At 53.2% G+C, this 12,872-nt stretch overlaps 1 protein-coding gene across 1 annotated transcript in view; it reads left to right on the top strand.

Moving 5' to 3' along the window:
- Positions 1-12,872, top strand: part of arhgap35a (Rho GTPase activating protein 35a) — a 71,860-nt gene that overhangs the window by 31,984 nt on the left and 27,004 nt on the right. The window lies entirely within an intron of this gene.

The raw sequence follows: 12,872 nt of genomic DNA, 5'->3' as shown, positions 1-12,872 counted from the left end.
ATTTTTCCCTCTCTTTCTTTTTTTTGTTGCAGTTGCTGCTCCCGTGTGCAGCGGGGCCAAGGTTTATCAGGCTTAATTCGTTTATTCGTTTCTTCCCGTCCTTTCTCCTGGCAGCGATTTTATCAGCGTTTTTTTTTTCTCTTTTTTTGCGCGCGCGCTCCTTCCTTCCTTTTTGTTTGACGCGGCGAGCGGACCGCTCAAGGTCAACCGCTCGGCCCGTTCTGCACAGTCTTGAGGATCACGTGTTTTTTTCTCTTTATCTTGGAGAAAAATCTAGAACTGACTTCTCTCCTCTCTCGCCCCCCCCCCCCCCCAATCCTCTGTTCTGAAATCCCTGCAGAGATCTCCCAAGATGCAGCGAGCCCTCTCTGCTCCCCTGACGGAGGCTAGACACCAGCTTAATCCCCCCCCCTCCCCACCCGCCCCCATGGCAATCAGAAATAAATTGCTTTGGGATGCAGTCATAAAGGAGCAGACAGATGGACGTGTGCGTTGCAGGGGATGCGATGGCACATTGATTAAAATGAGCAGATTGAAAGAAAAGTGCCTTGGTTAAGTCTCGACTCCCTCATTGTCTCTCTGTCTGCGGAACACAACAGGATTAACGGGCGCTAAGATCGCGGTCCGCAGCCCTCGCGCGCCTGTCGGCGAGTCGTCGTGCCGACCCGCAGCATCGCCGAGTCGCCGTGCCGACGAGTCGCCGTGCCGACCCGCAGCATCGCCGAGTCGCCGTGCCGACGAGTCGCCGTGCCGACCTGCAGCGTCGACGAAACGCGGGTTTAAACTGCGCGTCTGTGGGCAGGAGTGCCCGGGGCGGTGCGGGCTGAGGGGAGGACGGAGAGATTTAATCGGGTGAATTTGTGCTTGGTAGGTGAGGAGTGGCTTAATGATCAGCGCCTGGCCCAGCAGTCACAGCCGGTCCAGCACTGTTCCTTTCGCTTCTCTGCGTTTCTCTGTGAATTAACCCAGAAATTATCCGCATTTTCTTTTTCTCATCTTTTTTGTAAATTTTTCAAAGGTGCAAGGTCACCCCGCACACGTCGCTGTGTTTGTGTCGAACAGGCCCCGCCACATTTTCTTCTGGGGGATGTGATGTCACAGAGCCACACCGCCCCTGGTCTGTGATTGGAGGAAGGCAGGGGGGGCGGAGCTTAGTCCTGGAGTTTTTTTGCAGCATTAGAAATGGGGCTGCCAGTCATCAGGCGGCAGCTAATCAGAGGAATTTCGGCGCAGCGCTTCGCTAGCATCCCAGATTAGCCGTGTGAGGACTGTAAGATGGAGCTTGTCATGAAACTGCACCTACAAAAGGAAAGTTATTTTTTCACACCCCTCCCCCCCTCGGCAGGCCCCGCCCCCACTCGAGGCGGAGGGCACGCAGCCGGAATGCGGCCGTTGCGGCGGGCGCGAGTGCCAGCGCTCGGGAGCGTGCGAGATCGCAGTCCGCAGTCCGCAGGTGCCACCCTGCCGCGGCTGAGCGGAGGAGGCGGGGCCTGGCCGTCACCCGCCGCGAATTGGATAGCGGTGCCGGGAAATGACTTCATCCGAACCCTTAAGTCTCTGGGAGGAAGGGGGGGGGGGGGGGGTGACGTTGTAGAATGGAGAAAAACAGTGGCGGCTAGCTGCACAGGTCGCTCTGGCAATAATCTGTTCCCGCTCTTCAGGTGTAGAGCAAAGCAGAAAGGTTTAGAATTGCGGGGGGGGAAGTGGGGAAAGCAGGTACTGAAGCAAATCTTGGGCCTGAAAAGTAAATCCAGTGTCTTGTATTGCATTGAAGGCATTTAGCCAGACGCTCTTATCCAGAGTGACTTGCACAATTTTTACATAGTGCCCATTTATACTGCTGGATATTTACTGAAGCAATTCAGGTTAAGTAGCTTGCTCAAGGCTACAACGGCAATGTCCTACATCGGAATCGAACCTGCAACTTTTGGGTTACAAACCCAGTTCCATAACCGTTATACTGCACTGGTGGCATTTGCCAGCCCTTTTCTTTCTGATTGGTCATGAAGTATTCGTGCTGGCCAATTGGGCATCACAGCTGTGAGAAGATATTTTTTATGCTGCAGACTCCAGTAGATTGTACAGTAATCTGTCATAGCTATTAGCCTATAATGGGGATAAGAGTAAACCTAACGTTCCCTGGAACAATGAATGCATTTATGTGTTTAATTCCTTTATCTGACTGGTCATTTTAAAGCAACTGTGCGAAAGGCTGTGCAGAGTATTGGCTCTGACAGCTGTTTATCAGGGCTAGCTTTCCCCGACCCAGAATCCCCATCCACTCGCTTCCAGGGGTATTTTTTTCTGTCCGAAAAGAGAGGTCTCTGCTTTATGACCTTGATTTAAAAAAAGTTTTGGTTGCCGTGGTGACAAGTCAATTATAAGTAAAAAAAAAAAGAGATCCTTGTCTCTGGCAGTTGTGTGCCTGGCTGTGCCCTCCCCGGTGAATGAGTCACCCCCCTGCCTGCCCCTGTCGGGCCAGGAGCTGACAGGTGGGAGGGAGTGTTGCGTCTAGCGTCTTTCTCGGCAATAAAAAGTGATTTAGGGTCTTGGCCGCGCTGGGCGGTCTTACCGCTGCTTTGCTGAAAGGGAAAGCGCGGGGGGGGGTGGGGTGGAGGGGGGGGGGGGGGTGTGGCCACCGCACCGGGGGCGAGTCCGGGCACGTCCCACAGCACACCGAGCCGCGAACGCAGACTCACCCGAGCGGTCGGGACGGGACGGGACGGGGCGGGGCGGGGCTGGGCGGGGCAGGGCGGGGTTGGGTTGGGTGTGGCGGAGCCGCCCCGGACCGTTACCCGCTGACCTCTCCTCCCGTCGGGTCACGCTCCCTTTCCTCCTCCTCCTCTGCGCGCCTCGCTCCTTCGCGTGGGGAAGCTTTTAAAAGCGGGCGTCGCCGCTGGTTTTATTAGGCTGGCGAGCGTGTCCCCTCCAGCAGGCAGCTCCGTGTCCCCTCCAGTTCGGCTGTCAGTGCACAGTGCGGCGCGTCTGCCTTTAAACAGGGGGGCCACATTAAAGTCCTCATAGCGTAGGAAGCGGTCAGTCAGCTCTGCCCGTAAATCTGCAGCCCTGCACGTGCACTCATGCTTGCAGCGCGCGATTACTCGTATAATACCTTGCATGTGCGCACACACACACACACACACACACACTCTTACACATGTGCATTCACACACACTAAGCTCTCTGTGGCTCAGCACCTGTCATATCCTGTTTTAATTGGTTTCAGAATTCAGCAGCGCATGAAAACATTCAGGCTCTTGGAGGAAATTAGGTATCACTTAATTGCTCTTTATTTTAAGTGGAGACTGAACTAGGAGTTGAAGTTAGTAAGTTTGTGTGTGTGTTTGTATTTGTGTGTGTGTGTTGGTGTGTCTGTGTGCTTGAATTTGTGTGTGTGTGTTTGTGTGTGTGTGTGTGTGTGTCTGTCTGTATGTCTGTGTGTGTGTGTGTGTGTATGTTGGTGCTGAGTGTGAATGCGTGGCAGCTGAGCCAGCAGGTGTGTGTTGCGTAACAGTGTGCTGTGTTTTGTGAGCTCTGATGTTGTCAGAGAGCTGAGTGTTGGGAGCCTGTGGGATGTGTTTGACATTTTGGGCCGAATGAGCGTTCTGTGTATCAGGGAAACCTCTCGATGAGACTCACAGAGCCGAAGGGGCTTATTTAACACCGGTGCAAAGCCAGGAACCAAAGACCCGGCATCAGAACCTGGGTTCGGTTAATGCCAGACTGGCACAGGTGCACAAACAGCCTGTTGGCACAGAGCAGTGCATTGTGGGTGATGTCACAAGGCAGGATTTTTGGCCAGAGGGTCTGAAACGGCTGGAGATGAATCGGCACAAAAAAGATAAGATTTGGCATTGGAGCAAATTTTAGAAAAATTTAATAGATTAACCAGAATTTGAACAATTCAGTTTGAAGGTGAGTAATGAAAAAATGTATTAAAGATTATTAAAGTATTATTTTAAACGGTGTATTAACACATACTGCCATTGCCTTCATGCTTGTCCACCATTAAAAGCCTCATCATCCCAGCATTACTGCTTCTGCCTTCATGCATTAAACTAATAAGCTATATATATATATATATATCCCTGGCAATTTTACTTTTGAATTACTGTTTAATACCCAAAATATCGCTCAACCGCTTGAAATCAAACCGCTAATGAAAAATATATGAATAATCCTAAGGTAAATTGCAAGTTAATTTCTTCAGTAATAACTCACTCAAGCTGTAACGCATGCAGATGGTGGGGGAAAAAAAACACGCTAATTCAGATGGAAGGAAATTACAGCTGAACTGCGCGGTGGGGACCGGCGTATATTTTAGGCCCCAGTGGAGAGGGGCTGTCGGTTGATATGGATTCTGTCTGCGACAGATGAGGGGCTTTGGGTGAAAGTAATTGCGGGGGAAAGGGTGGGGGATGGGGGCGGGGGGTTGATGAAGCCACGTTGGTGTGGAAAGGTGACGTTTCGGAGATTATGATGGCGGTGGTGCGTGCCGTTTGATTACAGAGTGGCTCCACTGCTCAGTTACATCAGTGAAGGGAACGGGGAGGGCAGAAAGTGGGGGGGGGCGGTTACTGTGAAAGTCTGAGCGGTTAGCGCTCACCCGTGTGGACCGCGAACGTCCGTGTACGGGGAACCGCAGAGCGAGCCGAGCGAAGAGCGCGGCCCGCGGAACAGAATCCGGCGACAGGACCAGGGGGCCGGAGAAACCAAGGGCCCCGTTTATCACGCCGGGTTTGTTCTCGAGTCCTCTCGCTGCGGAGAACGGGCGCCCTTATTTTGTGTGAAGTCGTGGGCGAGGAGGACCTGGAAGCTTCTTTAGACCGCGGAAGCACGCGTTGGCTTTCTGCTGAGTCGGCGCGGAGCAGAATGATGTATGGGTGCGGAGCGTCGCAGGGTGCTGTCGGAATCTCTCGCGGCCGGTGAAAAGCCCCCGTTGAAAAACGAGCTCTGTTCCCTGTGCGTGGAAAAGGGGACGACAGACGAATGCAAAAAAAAATAGAAAAATAATAAAAATTGATTGGGAACCAAACTCCATCTGTTAATGTGTAATTACGATGCCCTGACATTCCGCAAATGGAGGGTGGCGGAAGACATCTGTCTCTAATAGCAACCGGCCAGCCCTGCCCCCCTCCCCACCCCACCCCTCCCCTCCCCTCCCCTCCCCCCGGTATCCGTGTGCAAAAGAGAAAGGATTTCTGCCTTGAAAGAAGAGAATCTCTCCTAATTGCGGACTTTAACAGGTCTGAACTTGCGAAAGACCACAAAGCCCGTGAAACGCTCTTGCCTTTTTGCCCATTGTTGAGGCCCTGCTAATCGATGAGACAGCAAAATAGTTTTCTTTTATTGTTGTTATTATTACACAGCTGGGAAATGAGAGGTCCTGATTGTTCCTGCTGTCCTGTGAAATCAGAGGAGCGTTAAGTGCTGCTCAGCTGTGTCGGACCTGGCCGGTGCTCCTGGGCGATTGGTGTGCCTGAACACGCCGCTCGCGGTTAACGCGGTGCAGTGAGGACGTTTTGGTTCCCCCACCGCTTGCTGTGGCTGGTTTCATGAGCTAAAGCTGTTTGAAACACTCCAGGGCTGTCCAGTCTCATCCTAAAAGGGCTGAGGTGGGTGCAGGTTTTTTGTTTTAGCCTGGCAGTAAGTAAGGCATCTGATTCAACTAAGTAACGAATCATGGTCTTCAGTCATGACCTTGATGAGTAGAATCGGGTGTCTTGGTTCTGGACCAAAACAGAAACCTGTGCTCACAACAGCTTTTTGGATAAGATTGGACACCCCTGGAATAGATGGTGTACCCAGGGTGCTGACCCTGGATCAGCTTATTTGCATAAAATCAGGGTATGGTTAGGTGGGCTCCAGCAGCTGAACTGATCCAGAGTCAGTTCACTGAGGCCGATCCTGACGGGAGCCATTTTGTGTGCGGGTGCTGGAGCTGTTCTGGGGCGGTTGTGCTCGGGGGCAGAGCCTTGCCCTGCGCGGCGTTTCGGGTTGAGTGGGCTGATCTGGGATTAGCGCTACCTGCAGCGCGAGCCCCCCCTGCGCCCCCCCGAGCCCCCCTGAGCCCCCCCCGCGGTTACGGCCTTGTAATCGGAGCCCTAACACGGCCGCCATCGCCTCGCCTCGCTGGAGCGGCGCCCCCCAACACCTGCGCCGTCACCTTAATTAACCAGCCAATTAACTCGCTCATCTGAGCCCTTCATTTTCACAATTAGCCGCTGGAAGAGAGCTGTGGAGAGAAGACGCTCCTTGTTGAAGCAGTCTATGTGTGTGTGCATGCATGCGTGTGCGTGTGTGTGTGTGTGTGTGTGTGTGTGTTCGTGTGAATGCGTGTGTGCATGCATGCGTGTGCGTGTCTGTGTGTGTGCGTGTGCCTGTGTGTATGCACGCCTGTGTGTATGCTTGTGTTCATGCATGCGTGCGGGTGTCTGTGTGTGTATGTGTGTGAGGGAGAAAGAGACAGGGAGAGAGGGAGGCTGTGTGAGAAAGAGGAGGAGGGAGACAGAGATAGAAAGGGGGAGGGAGACTGTGTGTGTGTGTGTGAGAGGGAGAAAGAGGGAGACAGACACTGTTCTGGGAAGAGCGAAAGAGACGCACCATGTTGCTAAAGCAGAAAGATACTGGGGGAGACTGTGTAACAGAGAGAAGGACTGTTTGTGTGTGTGTGTGTGTGTGTCGGGGAGGGGGGTCTGTGGGTGTGTGTGTGTGTGTGTGCGTGCATGAGTGTGTGTGTGTGTGTGTGTGAGTGCGACAAAGAGCTGGCAGAATGACTCTTGGTCCCAGCCAGTGCTGTGTGTATAAATCCTGTCCCTGTCTGACTGTGGCTCTGTGGAGCTGACAGGGAAAGTTGGGGGGGGTGAGGGGGGTGAGGGGGGTGAGGGGAGGAAGGATTCAGTCCCAGGGCAGATCCACAGGGCTTTGTGCCGGCTTTGAGAAAAGCCAGCGTTTTCTCCCGCTAGAAACGCTGACTGCACCAGCGCCGCCTCTGGGGCTCCCACAGCCCTTCGGAGGGCTGGTCTTCGCCTGGCCTTTCAACTCTCCTGTTTCTAAACCTTCTCATTTTGCCGCTAAATATTACTTTTCAGAAAAATAACTAATCAGGAAAGAACAGAGGAGAAAGGGGAGGGAGAGAGAGGAGTGAATGAGAGCCTCTTAAGGGCGAGGGAAAACATTCTTCTCTTTGCTCTCTCCCCAGAGCGACTGCAAAGCTTCATCAAACATGCGAAATAGCAGCCCAGCAAAACGACGGAGATCTCTGCGGGTTTTACTGCATCGACGTACACTTGGGCTGAACAGCCTGACATTGGACAACGGTGTCTCAATACTGAACGTTCAGCCTCTTTTAATCGGGGAAGCTCAGAAGGGCTGGCACTGATTGGCGTTGCCGGGAGACGTGTGCGGAATTAAAAGAGAGGGGTGAGGTTTGATGAGCCTGGCGTGTGGCAATGCCAGCTGAAGGTTATTCAGCACTGGGAAGCAGGGCTGTGTGGCCTCGTGCTGGTGGCAGCGCTGGGCGTGTTGGTGTTGCTGGTGGGGTTAGGGGGGGGTTGGGGGGGGGGCTCTTATCTGGGGGAATGCGCTGCTGTGCATGTCGGCTGCTTGCATTAATACCTGTCATCAGCCATGTCCCAGGCGGTCTTATATTTAGCCTCTTTATCACAGCGTGTCTGGGGTGTCATGGAGCGGTTAACCCCGCCCCTGCCCCCTTTCCATGCCCCGCCCATTTCCCCACCCCCTGGCCTGTCGCATTCAAGCGGCTGAGTTCCGGTTTAGAACTGCTTCTCTGTCTCTTTTACTCTCTCTCTCTCTCTCGCTTGCTCTCTTCTCTTTCCAGCTGACTCTGTGGACTTCCTTTTCACTCTTCCTTTTCTCTTCTCACCCCGCCTTTCCCTCCCTCCTTCCCCCTCTAACCTCCCTCCCTCCCTCGCATCACGTGACGGCTGAGAGGAGTGGCTGCTGTAGTTCCTGATCCAGCGTGCCTGCTGCTGAGAAGTGCATTGTGTGTGTGTGTGTGTGTGTGTGTGTGTGTGTGTGTGTGTGTGTGCGCGCGCGCGCGCGCGTGCGCGTGTGTGTTTTCCCCACATGGGGGTTACATTGGTCACAAGTACTCCACTTACGGTGACTTTACTGGCTTCAGATGGAAACGTGGTTTGGTCCCAAATTTGCCCTTTTCTCGTAAGGTCATAAACCGTCCTCCTGAAACTGTATGTACATGTTTAATGAGGAACATGTCTGTGAAGGCAAGAGTCTCCCTTACTGTTCCTTTATAAACAGGATACATGTACAGCAGCATGTCCAGTAACATGTGACTGCCTACCAGGTCTGAGACACTGGAGCCTGATCTCTCAGCGCACATTTATTTGTGTCCAGTTTGTTTGTTTTTTCCCCACTCACAGGCAGGGTTTTGGTGCGGATAAAAACACTGAAACATGTCCCAGTTTCTCCTCAGAGGCTCTCATTTCTCGCAGATTTGACGCGAGCGGCGGAGGGATTAGTCTTGGTTTTGACTCTCCTCTGGATCTCACGGGCGGTCCAGCCCTGGTTTTGGCTCCGCCGACATCCGATGTGTAATGCTTATATAACAACAGCGAATCGTACGCGCGCTCGCGCTGATCCTGGACATGTGAAAACGGGAAGGGCCTGTGTAATCCAGGGGGGTTGGGGGGGGGGGGTGGGGTGGGGAGGCGTAATCCGACAGGAAACTGACCATCCCATCGGGATTACACCCATATTATGAGCCGCACTGTCGTAAGCTTGCGATGAAAGTGGGTGGGGAACGTCTTAGGAAGGGTAGGTTGAGTTCGCGTCAGGGTGTGTGTGTGTGTGAACGTTCTTGCAGCTGTCAGCTGCTGCTTGCGAGGCGTGCGTGTGCGTGTGTGTGTGTATGCTGCTCATGTGTACTCAACCTGATAATGTTTGTGTAATGTTGTGTGATGTACGGCCAGGTGAAACCAGGGCCTATTACAGATTTCTGTCAGTTGTGAAGGTCCAGAGTGGTGCTCAGTGGTCCCGGGCCTGTCAGGCCTGAGGCCTGGTCTCTGTGGGTGAAGGGAGCTCTCATTACAGCGCGCTGCTGCTGAATTTTTCATGCGCTTTTATAAGCCTCATTCCTCCAGAGTCCCCTCCCATTCATCTGCAGCACCGCTCCCATCTCTCCGGCACAGGAAGTGGTTTCCGTGCGACGCCCCCCCCCCCCACCCCCACCCCCTCGCTCCCTCGGCCCCGCGATAATGCAGCCCAGGTCTCAGGAGAAAGGGGGAAGCAGTAGGAGGAGGAGGAGAGAAACGGACAGCTAGAGAGAGAGAGGGTCCTGCTCCTTAGCGCTCCTGTCAGAGTGGATGCAGGGAGAGGAATAGACAGGGTGAAAGCATCAGTCAGACTAAAGTGCGTCTCCTGCTCCTGGGCTTGCTTTGTAATCGCCAGCGGAGCCGTCATCACCGTCATCATCATCATTTTGTGCAACTGTCGCAGAGGAAGCAGCAGGTAGTTAATGGACCTGCGGCGGCCCTGAAACCTGTATGAGTGGGTTCCTCCAGTCCTTCCTTAAAGCATCTCTTTAGCCGTCCGGTTTTTTTTGCTTTTCTCCTCAGTTTGGAATGCCCAGTCGCAACATGCTATGACTATTGCGACATGCCGTGACGGTCGCGACATGCTGTGACGGTCGCGACATGCTGTGACGGTCGCGACATGCTGTGACGGTCGCGACATGCTGTGACGGCCGCGACATGCTGTGACCGTCGCGACATGCTGTGACCGTCGCGACATGCTGTGACCGTCGCGACATGCTGTGACCGTCGCGACATGCTGTGACCGTCGCGACATGCTGTGACTGTCGCGACATGCTGTGACTGTTAAGAAATGCTATGACGGTCACGGCTTGTCGTGATAGCCCCTCCAGTCATAGCTGGCATTGGGACGGTCAGGCTTTGCTTTCAGGCTGTGGGCCGGGCGTGGGCGTGCGGGATACGGGCGGAAGCTCGCCGGCTCCCTCCATTACAGCCCATTACCCTGCCGGCAGCGAGTGGGTCCGGCGACGCGCTCGTCTGCGCCTGCATCATTCTCTTTGGTTACCGCCATCACTCAGGAAGCAGCTGCGGTCGAGAGTGTTTGCTTAGCGCCCGCCTTGAGTTTCTGCGGCTAAAAGCCTGGCTCCGCGCGCGTCACTTTGCCGGTAACTCTCGAATCGGCAGTTAAGGGTCGACTGGCAGGCGCGCGGGGCCTGGACGAGGCGGGGCCGGGGCGAGGCGGGGCCGGGGCGAGGCGGGGCCTGGACGAGGCAGGCAGGAGTTCCAGCTGCTCCGCTGCCTCCGCGAACAGTTGGGACAGAAGACCTTCAGACCCCTGGGAAGCTTGCCAACCCGAACGGGCGACTTGCTCAGTTGATCCGGAAAGAACACGTCGCGTCCCCCGTCCCCCTCCCCCACCCCCCCACCCCCCGCAACCCGGGTCGGGCCCGGTCCGCCCCTGCAGACGGCTGCCGTGGTCGCGCACCGCCGCGTGCGCCGCGAGTGCATGCGGGCCGTGTCTAATCTGCAGCCGAGCCGCGTGTTTACCGCTGCGAAGCGCTTCAGAAATGTCTCCGCAAGCGCTTCTGAGATGTTTCGCCCTGCGCCGCACATAAACGTGCTTCTGCCTCCAGTCTTCCTAAGGTATAATTCCTTATTTTCATTTTCTGCTTGCATTTGTTGGGCCGTTTGTTTTTTTAAAATTATTCTTATTCAAATGCCACCTGCCCACATCTGATGCTAAACAGGGGAAATCGTCTTTGCGGTATTTAGATTTATGTTGCTTAAAGTCTTATCAATAGATTGTTCTAGATGGATTTATCTGCGTACGTCCACTGAATTCCACCTCAGGACATGCTTTGGGATAATATCTAAATGAGAATGCGTATATGCTCTGTTTTCTTTGAGGGAAGACTTTCTGCTTTTGGCCTACATGCCGAACATAGGATTAATCCTTAAGCCCATCACCCTGTTCTGATGGGATTTTTTATTTTTAATATACTTGCGTTCTCAGAGCTGAAGTGCTTCATGTATATCTCAGACAGAATGATTCATATATTTATACAGTTTAATTCAAGTTTGTTTGCAGAGTGCTTTTTTCAGAAACACTGTCACAAAGATCTGCAGAAAACCTGGCCTGAAATCCCCCAGAAAGTGAGCGAAGGGGACAAAATCTGGGGTGGAACCCAGCTGCGGAGGGAGATTCCATCCCCCGCTGGCCATCCCAGAGTAATCATTAGCAGGAATGGTAACAGGAATGCAGTGGGTGATCTGTCGGAGCAGATGATAAAATGGGATGGGCCGGTTATGAGAGGTAGTTAAATTAGGCAATGCAAACAGAGGGATGTGCAGTAATCATATTTAGAAACAATATTTATTCACCGTTGGTCCGTGCCACCACTCTGTAGTTTGAGTTAATATTGAACAGAATATTTACAAGTGGTTTGCACATTCAAGTTCTGTTTAACCTTTGTTCCTTCTGGCAAGCACTAGACCATTTCAGTTCCAGTTGTGGTTTCAGGTAAGACTGGGCTGTATACCGCACTGATAATTAAAGAACAAATAATAATATTGAGTGCAATAGCGATCATTGCCACCATGCAACGTATGGCCTGTCTTTTCGTCTTTTTTCTTTAAAGGTTACCCGATGCCGTAGTAAACATCTAAACTTCAGAGGCCCCTTGAAATGGTTGCTGGGAGAAAGCATCATCCGCTGATGTTTATCGGGTGATAATAAGACGGCAGCAAGGTCATACAGCTTCCATCTGATTGTGTGCTGTGTTTTTTTTTTTTTTTGTCAATTATAAGGAAGCAGCAGGGACTTGCCCAAAAGAAGGAAGCATTTTTGTCCTCTGAAGTTTACATATTTACTACCGCGTCAAGTATGATAAAAGAGAAACGCGATGAAAGTGAGCCGATAGGCTGCATGGTGGCGGTGATTGCGCCTGTGCTTGAGAAACATTTGATAGTTTTTGTTGCGCTGTCGTGCCCAGCCCTAGTTTCAGGTTCAGTGATAACGGGGAGGGGGAACATTGTTTGGTTCCCAGCGTGCGCTCAAGGTGACCCGTCTTCCCTTCAGTCTACCAGCGGTGTTCCCCAAACCTCTGGGGGTCCACCCGCACAGTTAAAACTGAAGGGGCGGAGCCTTTCTGGAGGGCCGGCCTGCTGGCCGTCCAGGTGAGCCGTCCGCGCGACACTTTGGTGGGGAAGTGCGTATCGATCGCAGGCTAATTGCACGAAAAGGCCGGGGGAAGAGGCGGCGGCGGCGGCGTTCGGGGAAGCGCTCATGAATAAACCAGGGCGGCGCGAGCCCCAGCGTCTGTCCCGTATCGATCCCCGAGCCGCCGGACTGCACTTTGCAGCTGGCCCCTCCCCCTCGCGCTGCTGCGGTCGCAGGTCCGCCTTCCGCCGGGCTCACCACACGCATTTCAGCGGCCTTCAGCAGGTGTCCCTTTTCCAGTTGAATCTGTTGCTTCGCATTTTTTTGGGGGGTGGGGGGGGGGAATCCTCCTCCTCCTCCTCCTCCTCCCTGTTTGACGGACGTGTGCTGCGGACGTTTCGGTGTCCGTTTTCCCAAAAAAAAAAAAAAGAAAGAAAAATTGGCGCAAAATGGGACTTCTGTATTCCCCTTGGCTGAATTCTTGTCTTCTACCTCGGCACACGGCCAGTTTTGGACTTAGGGCTGGGCTTCATCAGTGTGTCATGCTGTCAGCGAAGCTTGTTTGCACATGCTCACTGACAAGCCAAAATCAAATCTGTGCGCTGGGCTGACTCAAGAGTTTTCTTTTAAAAAAAAAAAAACTTCATTCTAATAGTTGTCTCAGATCGCTGAATCATACACGGGTTTGCTTTTATTCGTTT

The sequence above is a fragment of the Anguilla anguilla genome, chromosome 12, assembly GCF_013347855.1.
Source record: "Anguilla anguilla isolate fAngAng1 chromosome 12, fAngAng1.pri, whole genome shotgun sequence".
Classification (NCBI taxonomy): Eukaryota; Metazoa; Chordata; class Actinopteri; order Anguilliformes; family Anguillidae; genus Anguilla; species Anguilla anguilla.
The sequence above is the reverse complement of the archived record's forward strand: the minus strand, read 5'-3'. Positions and strand labels throughout refer to the sequence as shown.